A 6,723-nucleotide genomic window follows, 5' to 3' on the forward strand; every position below is an offset into this window, starting at 1 on the left:
AAACTATTTGCACTAAGTAGATGTGATGGCTTAATTTTTAAATGTCTTGATTTAAAAATAGACCATTTACCACTTAACCTATTTAGATTAGTAATTTATAATAATTTGTGAAAGGTTGAGAGCATCACAAGTTACCTTGATCCATTTTAGGATTCCAGTTGTGTTTAAGTCATGCCGTGTTTAAGTTTACTCTCTTGTAAACCTGTTAAAGTTCTAGATGTTCCATTCATTCATTCCAGGTAGTAAAGAGTGATAACTTCAAGGGTTAGCTTCAGTTCCAAGTCATTATTTTAATTAACACCTTAATATATTTTTCACTGTTTTTCTTGATAATATCCTCTTTAATCTAGTCTATGACAATATATAGTCTTTGATTCTATGTAGTTCCAAGCTGCTTATTGTAGCACTCAGACCTCCTCTGCTCATATTTTGCTGAAATATGGCAGCATGGATTCTCTCCCTTTTATTGTCATTATGTATTGATAGTAATTATACCCTGTCCTATACCTGGAGATTTGTTAGCAGTACACAAGTGTAAAAGCAAAAATTATAAAATCAGTTATACAGATCTTCAAGTTGATACCTATAAAATAGGTGCCAACCCTCAATTGACTGGAGCGAAAGTTCACAGACACAAAACAGCTTTTAATTGTTTGTGAAAGGTTGACAGATATGTAAGGGGGGACACTTTGAAAGCATGAGGCAACCACAGATAAAACTTGTATCCTAATCCTGCTCTTAAGTATATCTTATCCAGGGCACCAGAACATCATTCTGCAACTTTGGCACCCATTTGTGGGGACTCCCAAAATCCTTAGCAATGGCCATAGTAGCTGAGGAATTTAGGGAATTGAAGTACAAAGCGGGCGATCACACAGGATGCAAAAATCTGATTTAAAATCGTGTGAATAACATCAAGTATTGCTACTTTGAGTGCCTTTGGGATTAAAAAGGCAAGTAAAAACCAAGTAAATATGTAAATAAATAAACCATCATCATCATTTTAGCCATTGTCTATCCACTGCAGGATGAAGACCTCTTCTGCATGTTTCCAACCAATACACTCCTGAGCTTTCTTTTGCCAGTTGGGCCTGCAATACTTGCTAATGTCGTCGCTCCATCTTGTTTTAGGTCTCTCTTTTTATCAAGTGGGATCCATTCTGTGACTGCCTTAGTCCACCTGCCATCAGTTTTTCTTGCTATGTGACCGGCCCATTTCCATTTCAATTCTTTTACCCTCTTGAGGATATCATATACTTTTGTTTGTTCTCTAATCCACATGCAGGTCTTTCTATCTTGTCTTGTGATGCCGAGCACATTATCATTCCATGGCTCTTTGTGCCACTTGTAACTTTTGTATCAATTGTGAGGTTAGTGTCCATGTTTCACCAGCATATGTTAGAACAGGTAGCACACACTGATTGGAAACTTTTCTCTTCAGGCATAGGGGGAGGTTGTCCTTGAATAAATAAATAAATATCCAAAGTAATTTAGCTGGTTTCAGGTATGTGTACCTACCTTGACTTGGGTGGTGGAAGGCATCATTTGCTGCTTATGTAAGGCAGAAAGATGTTTTTGGGCCAATCTTCATTTACTTAAATATAATTAGTCTAATCTAAGCATGATTAAGACTAGACCCAGCTATATTTTACTAAGATTATACCTGAAATATTTTAAGGTATAAAATGTGTCTAAATTATTTGTCTGAATTTATATCTATATTTATAGATATTTAAAATATCTTTTCCAAAAATGAGTACATTCTTCCAAAGTAAGTGTTTCGTTGTCATGAAACCTAAGTTTTCTTTTCTACAAGGCATAATATATTTTTCATAAAAGGTATGGAAATAGCTGAAAATGATTAAATAATAAAAGAAGAAATGAGCAGTTGATTCTCTTAGTTTCAATAAACCTGCTAAGATTTCATGACAATTCAAGATTATAATGTCCTTTTGTAAAAACTGCATGAAAGAAATGCTTTGCTCAGGGATAAACACTAGATAATTTACAACAAAATACTATATTGATGTTAATATGTGAGGTGTTCAGGGAGAGGTAGCCTGCCGTGCTCTTTTTAAGGTTGCTCATTCATCTTTGGTCCTCACCTGATGTTGGCTTTCACCTGTGGCTCCAAGTGGCTGTAACACATGCATGCCCAGTAAATCATCTTAACAGATCAAACAACAGGCCAAAGCAGGTGAAGCCATGCAGAAGGTCTTCTACTCATAGTGAGAAAGGGATATGTTTATCTCAGTGTGTGGGAAAGGCCCTGGCAGATTGAGCGGAGGAGACTGATTAACAGTTCAACAGTCAAGAAGGCAGGCCCAGCAGGGGTTGTGGACCACTAAGAGCTCAAGACACTTAGACCTCCTGGTCACCCACTGCAGTGGGAAAGGTCTCAGTCATAATGGTGCTCCATGCCATTGAATTAAGGACTGCTCTGCTGAGGAAATGAGACCACCCCTTTGCAATGGCTGTTCCACTTAAAGTTCCATCGCCTGCATATCTCTTTTCTGCAGTTCGTCTTCACCTACAACTCATCAGCAAGTCATCTCAGTCCAAACCTAATTTGTTGAGTCCAGCAATGGGGGAATGGTGAAGCAACAGTTGGAGATGACCCCTGGCAATTATACTCAGAAACCTGCACATGGGTAGGCATTGGACCATTGTTTGTTCATCTCAGTACCTGGGGCTGTAGAGATTCTGGCAGCATCCAGGGCAACTGGGTAGACCTTCTGAGATAGCACCTCTTACCCTCACCTGAGGGAGGGGTTAGAAAAAGAGCCCTAAACATTCTTACTCCACAATATCTGGCCAGTTAGCCACAGCTAGCAGATCATCTCCTTAGTAGTCAAGAATCAAGAAAAAATAATAAAAGAAAACTCATTTTTTGGAACCTGGAATGTCCGTATCTTGTTAGATAATATGTCAAAGGAACAGCACTTATAGCAATCAAACTTCACTGATACAACCTTGTCATTACTGCACTCAGTGAGGTCAGACTGGCAGATAAGGGTTCATTACAGGAAACATCCTTTTCCTCTGTCTGCTTCAAAGAGTACTTGTCCATCCTTGTTGTGTCTGTAGATTGCTTTTCCTGCAGCCCTGTTTTGCGTGATTCAATCCCTCTTGGGTAAAAGAGGGACCCAGAAAACCTTGAGAGAGATGTAGAAGAATTGCTTCAGCATCCGTTGCACAAAATTGCTCATATTTGCTTGCAGTTGGATGCTGACTTTGTTGCCAGTCTGGAAGAGATACTGTTCTTGTCATCCCTGGTTATCCGGGAATGGGACTTGATGAAGTGATCAGGTCTGGAGGACTGTGAATTCAGCCACCTGTTCTTTAGATCCATGTCTCTCCTGGCTTGGAAAGCAGCTTGGTGTGTGTGTGTATGTGTGTGTGTGTGTGTGTTGTATGAGTGGTTACTAGTGATGGTTAATTTTTCTTTGAGCAAGGGGTTATTTCTTTTATTTTAAGGAAGCCTTGATTCACCCCCTCTGTAAGAGGACATCACTGGATTCCTTTATACTTTTGCTCACTATCATTTTTGGAGAAGGTGATTGAAAAGGGGTTGCACAATAGTTCAGGGGACCCTAGATGAAACAGTTCTTGGCAATCTTGGTGCTAATTTTTCATGGAGTAACAATCTCCCTGAAGGTATATACTTTTGAGAATCTCCTAGATTCATGGCTACTGCTTTATAGAACAGTGGAGATTGTGACCAGAGTCTTTTGCAGGTGATGCACTAGTAGCCCTAGTTTTAGAGCAATGAGTTCTGGCAATAGCAGCTCATGCATTTATGACTGGATTATTGCAATATATTTATGTGGGGCTACCTTTGAAGACCAAGTCAGGTTAGTATGATCATTAACATTTCAGAAATTAGTGAAAATGGAATAGTTTTAAAGGGTATTTTAGAATCAAAGAGTGGGTACTGTTTGGATATACTTGTCTTATTTATTATCCCCATACTTATTAATTTTTTTATATATTTTATTTTGGGGTTTTATATCTTTTTATGGATCTAATTACTGAGAGTCAGTATAGAATGTGGCAATATATAAATACTATAAATTAGTGAAAAATAATTAAACACTGACATGATTTAATGTATAAAAGTCTTGAAGTCTAAGCATTAAGGTTAAGTATTCTATAAAAGTATCCATCTTTTTCAAAGTATAGAAATATCTCTTAGAATGAAGTCTTATGATTTGCTTGAACAATCAGGACTGGAAGGCTTCAGACTGAAGAATATGTATTTCTTTTCTAGATCCCTAAAGGGAAAAAAAAGGCAAAAGTCCTTGATTAACCGTATTCTTCTGTCTTTCTCAAGTGTGCATTTGCATATATCAACATTCCTATCTTTTGTATTCCAAATATTTTTAACTTTCTCATTTGGAAGGCTTAGAAATTTATAAGATGTAAAATGCTAGACAAAGTCAGAATTATACCAGCATTAAGTTGAAATGGTGATAGGCAAAGTATAATTCTGATTGAGGATAAGAAGCTGAATGCTATCAAATATAGAAATTATGGGAACTGTCCTGCTATCTAGTAAATAAGCCACTGAAGAAGGTGGCATACTGTCTAAACGCTTTAGAAGACAAATCAAGCATCCTCATGCATTTGCACTGATCTCTTTCTTGCATGCAAGGGAAATGGCAAGGAATATATGCCATTATAATATAATAAGAAAAAGATCTTGAGAGCTAGCAGGCAATGAATTATAAGAATTTTTCATATTCTGTATGACTGAGAAGCAGTGATTTGCACATAAATATTTTGTATACGAGAGGCCACTTTACCTTGCCTACTGTGAGTGTTTTTTTTTTAAAAAAAATGATATATGAATAGGCAACCCATGATAATAGTGTCATATCAAGGGTCAGGAAGATTTTTTTTAATGAAACCTCCAGTATTACTTGTTCTTTTTATTCAGAGGCTCAAATGTGTAGAAATAAATAAAAGTCTATAATTTTTATTATTTTATGATCAAAAACTCCCTTCCTTCACATATTCACAAATCTGTACGTATCTTCTTAACTGAAAGTCTGGTTAGCTGGGCTAGATGTGAATTCTAAAAAGGCATGATGCCTACTCTGCACAGTATTTCATTCTATGTGATGGTTTCAAAGGGCTACATTTTCCATATGTTTTTATATCTTTCCCTTTCCATTTTATACCATTTTCCATTTACTTTCATACAATTTCTATACTGCGAGCCAGTTTGGTGTAGTGGTTAAGGCATTAGGCTAGAAACCAGGAAACCATGAGTTCTAATTCCACCTTGGGCACGAAGACAGCTAAGTGACCTTGGGCCAGTCATACTCTCTCAGCCCTAGGAATGAAGCAGTGACAAACCAATTGCAAGGGACTTGTCCAGGCAGTTACCAGGAATCATCTCTGACTTGAAGGCATAAGCTCATATATGAGAACTGTCTGTTGTTTTGGAACAAGTTTGAATGGTCACTGAACAGGTGATCATTAGATATAAAGATTGGCTATTTTCTGGTTGAACTGCTGCAATGTGCTTTACTTGCTCTGCTTTTGAAGTTACAACTAGTCCAGAATGTGGTGGCATGCACAGTGAAGTTACAACTAGTCCAGAATGTGGTGGCATGCACAGTGTTGGGTACCCTTAGGTCTGCTCCAGTGGTGGGATTCAAATATGCGAACAACCGGTTCTCTGTGTGAATGCTGCTTCCGGAAGTCCATTCTGGGCCTGGGCAACAAAAAAATTAGCTACCGATTCTGCCGAAGTGGTGCGAACTGTCTGAATCCCACCACTGGTCTGCTCATGTTACACCTCTGTAACATGAGAAGTTGCACTGGCTTCCAGTTTTTTTCTGATTGCAATTCAAGATGCTGATTATTGTCTTTCAAGCCCTACATGGCATAAGGCTAGGTTACCTCTGATATCTGCTGGTTCCACCAGGTTGGGTGGAGTAGGCATGCTCCAGGTCCCTTCCCTTAAAGGTTGTCATTTGGTGAGATTTAGGAAACATGCCTTTTCTGTAGCAGCTTCTGTTCAGGGCAACACCCTTCCCCCTGATGATGTGGCAGACTCCCACCTTTTTAGTCTTCTGGAAGGCCATCCAGAGTTGGCTTTTTCCCTAGGTGCTGGGATAGGGTGAAATTAAAATCGAAGATAGTGCTTCTGGCTGCATTGAAAGAGAGTGCCAGGTTTTTTATTTTGTTTTTATTGCTTTTTGTTTGTTTATTCTGCTTTTATATTGGAAATGTGGTTTAGAAATGTAATAAATAAATAAATAAATAAATAAATAAATAAATAAATAAATAAATAAATAAATAAAGAAAGAAAGAAAGAAAGAAAGAAAGAAAGAAAGAAAGAAAGAAAGAAAGTAAACAGTCCAGAGTGATGTTATTTAAGATGGACAGAATACAAATATTTTAAATAATTAATTCTTAAAAATAATTATACAGGTAGTAGATTGCCCTGCATGCATTGAACAGGAATATTTGCAGCAAGGAAATTTACAGATAATAAATCTTTCTGCTGTAAATTTCCATGTTGAATATGAGGAAACCAAGATAGGGATGACCCATGTAACTGGTGCAGCTTCTCTTAGTCATTCATTACATGAAGTAATTACCCTTTATGTAATTAATACCTGGTCTCAGTATGATTTTAGATTTCTTTCTTCCTAGAAGGGAGATGTGTATCGATAAAGAAGGTATATTACATGAGTGCTTGGGCTAGAC

This window comes from Protobothrops mucrosquamatus, unplaced genomic scaffold, assembly GCF_001527695.2.
Source record: "Protobothrops mucrosquamatus isolate PMUCROS unplaced genomic scaffold, P.Mucros_1.0 scaffold515, whole genome shotgun sequence".
Lineage (NCBI taxonomy): Eukaryota > Metazoa > Chordata > Lepidosauria > Squamata > Viperidae > Protobothrops > Protobothrops mucrosquamatus.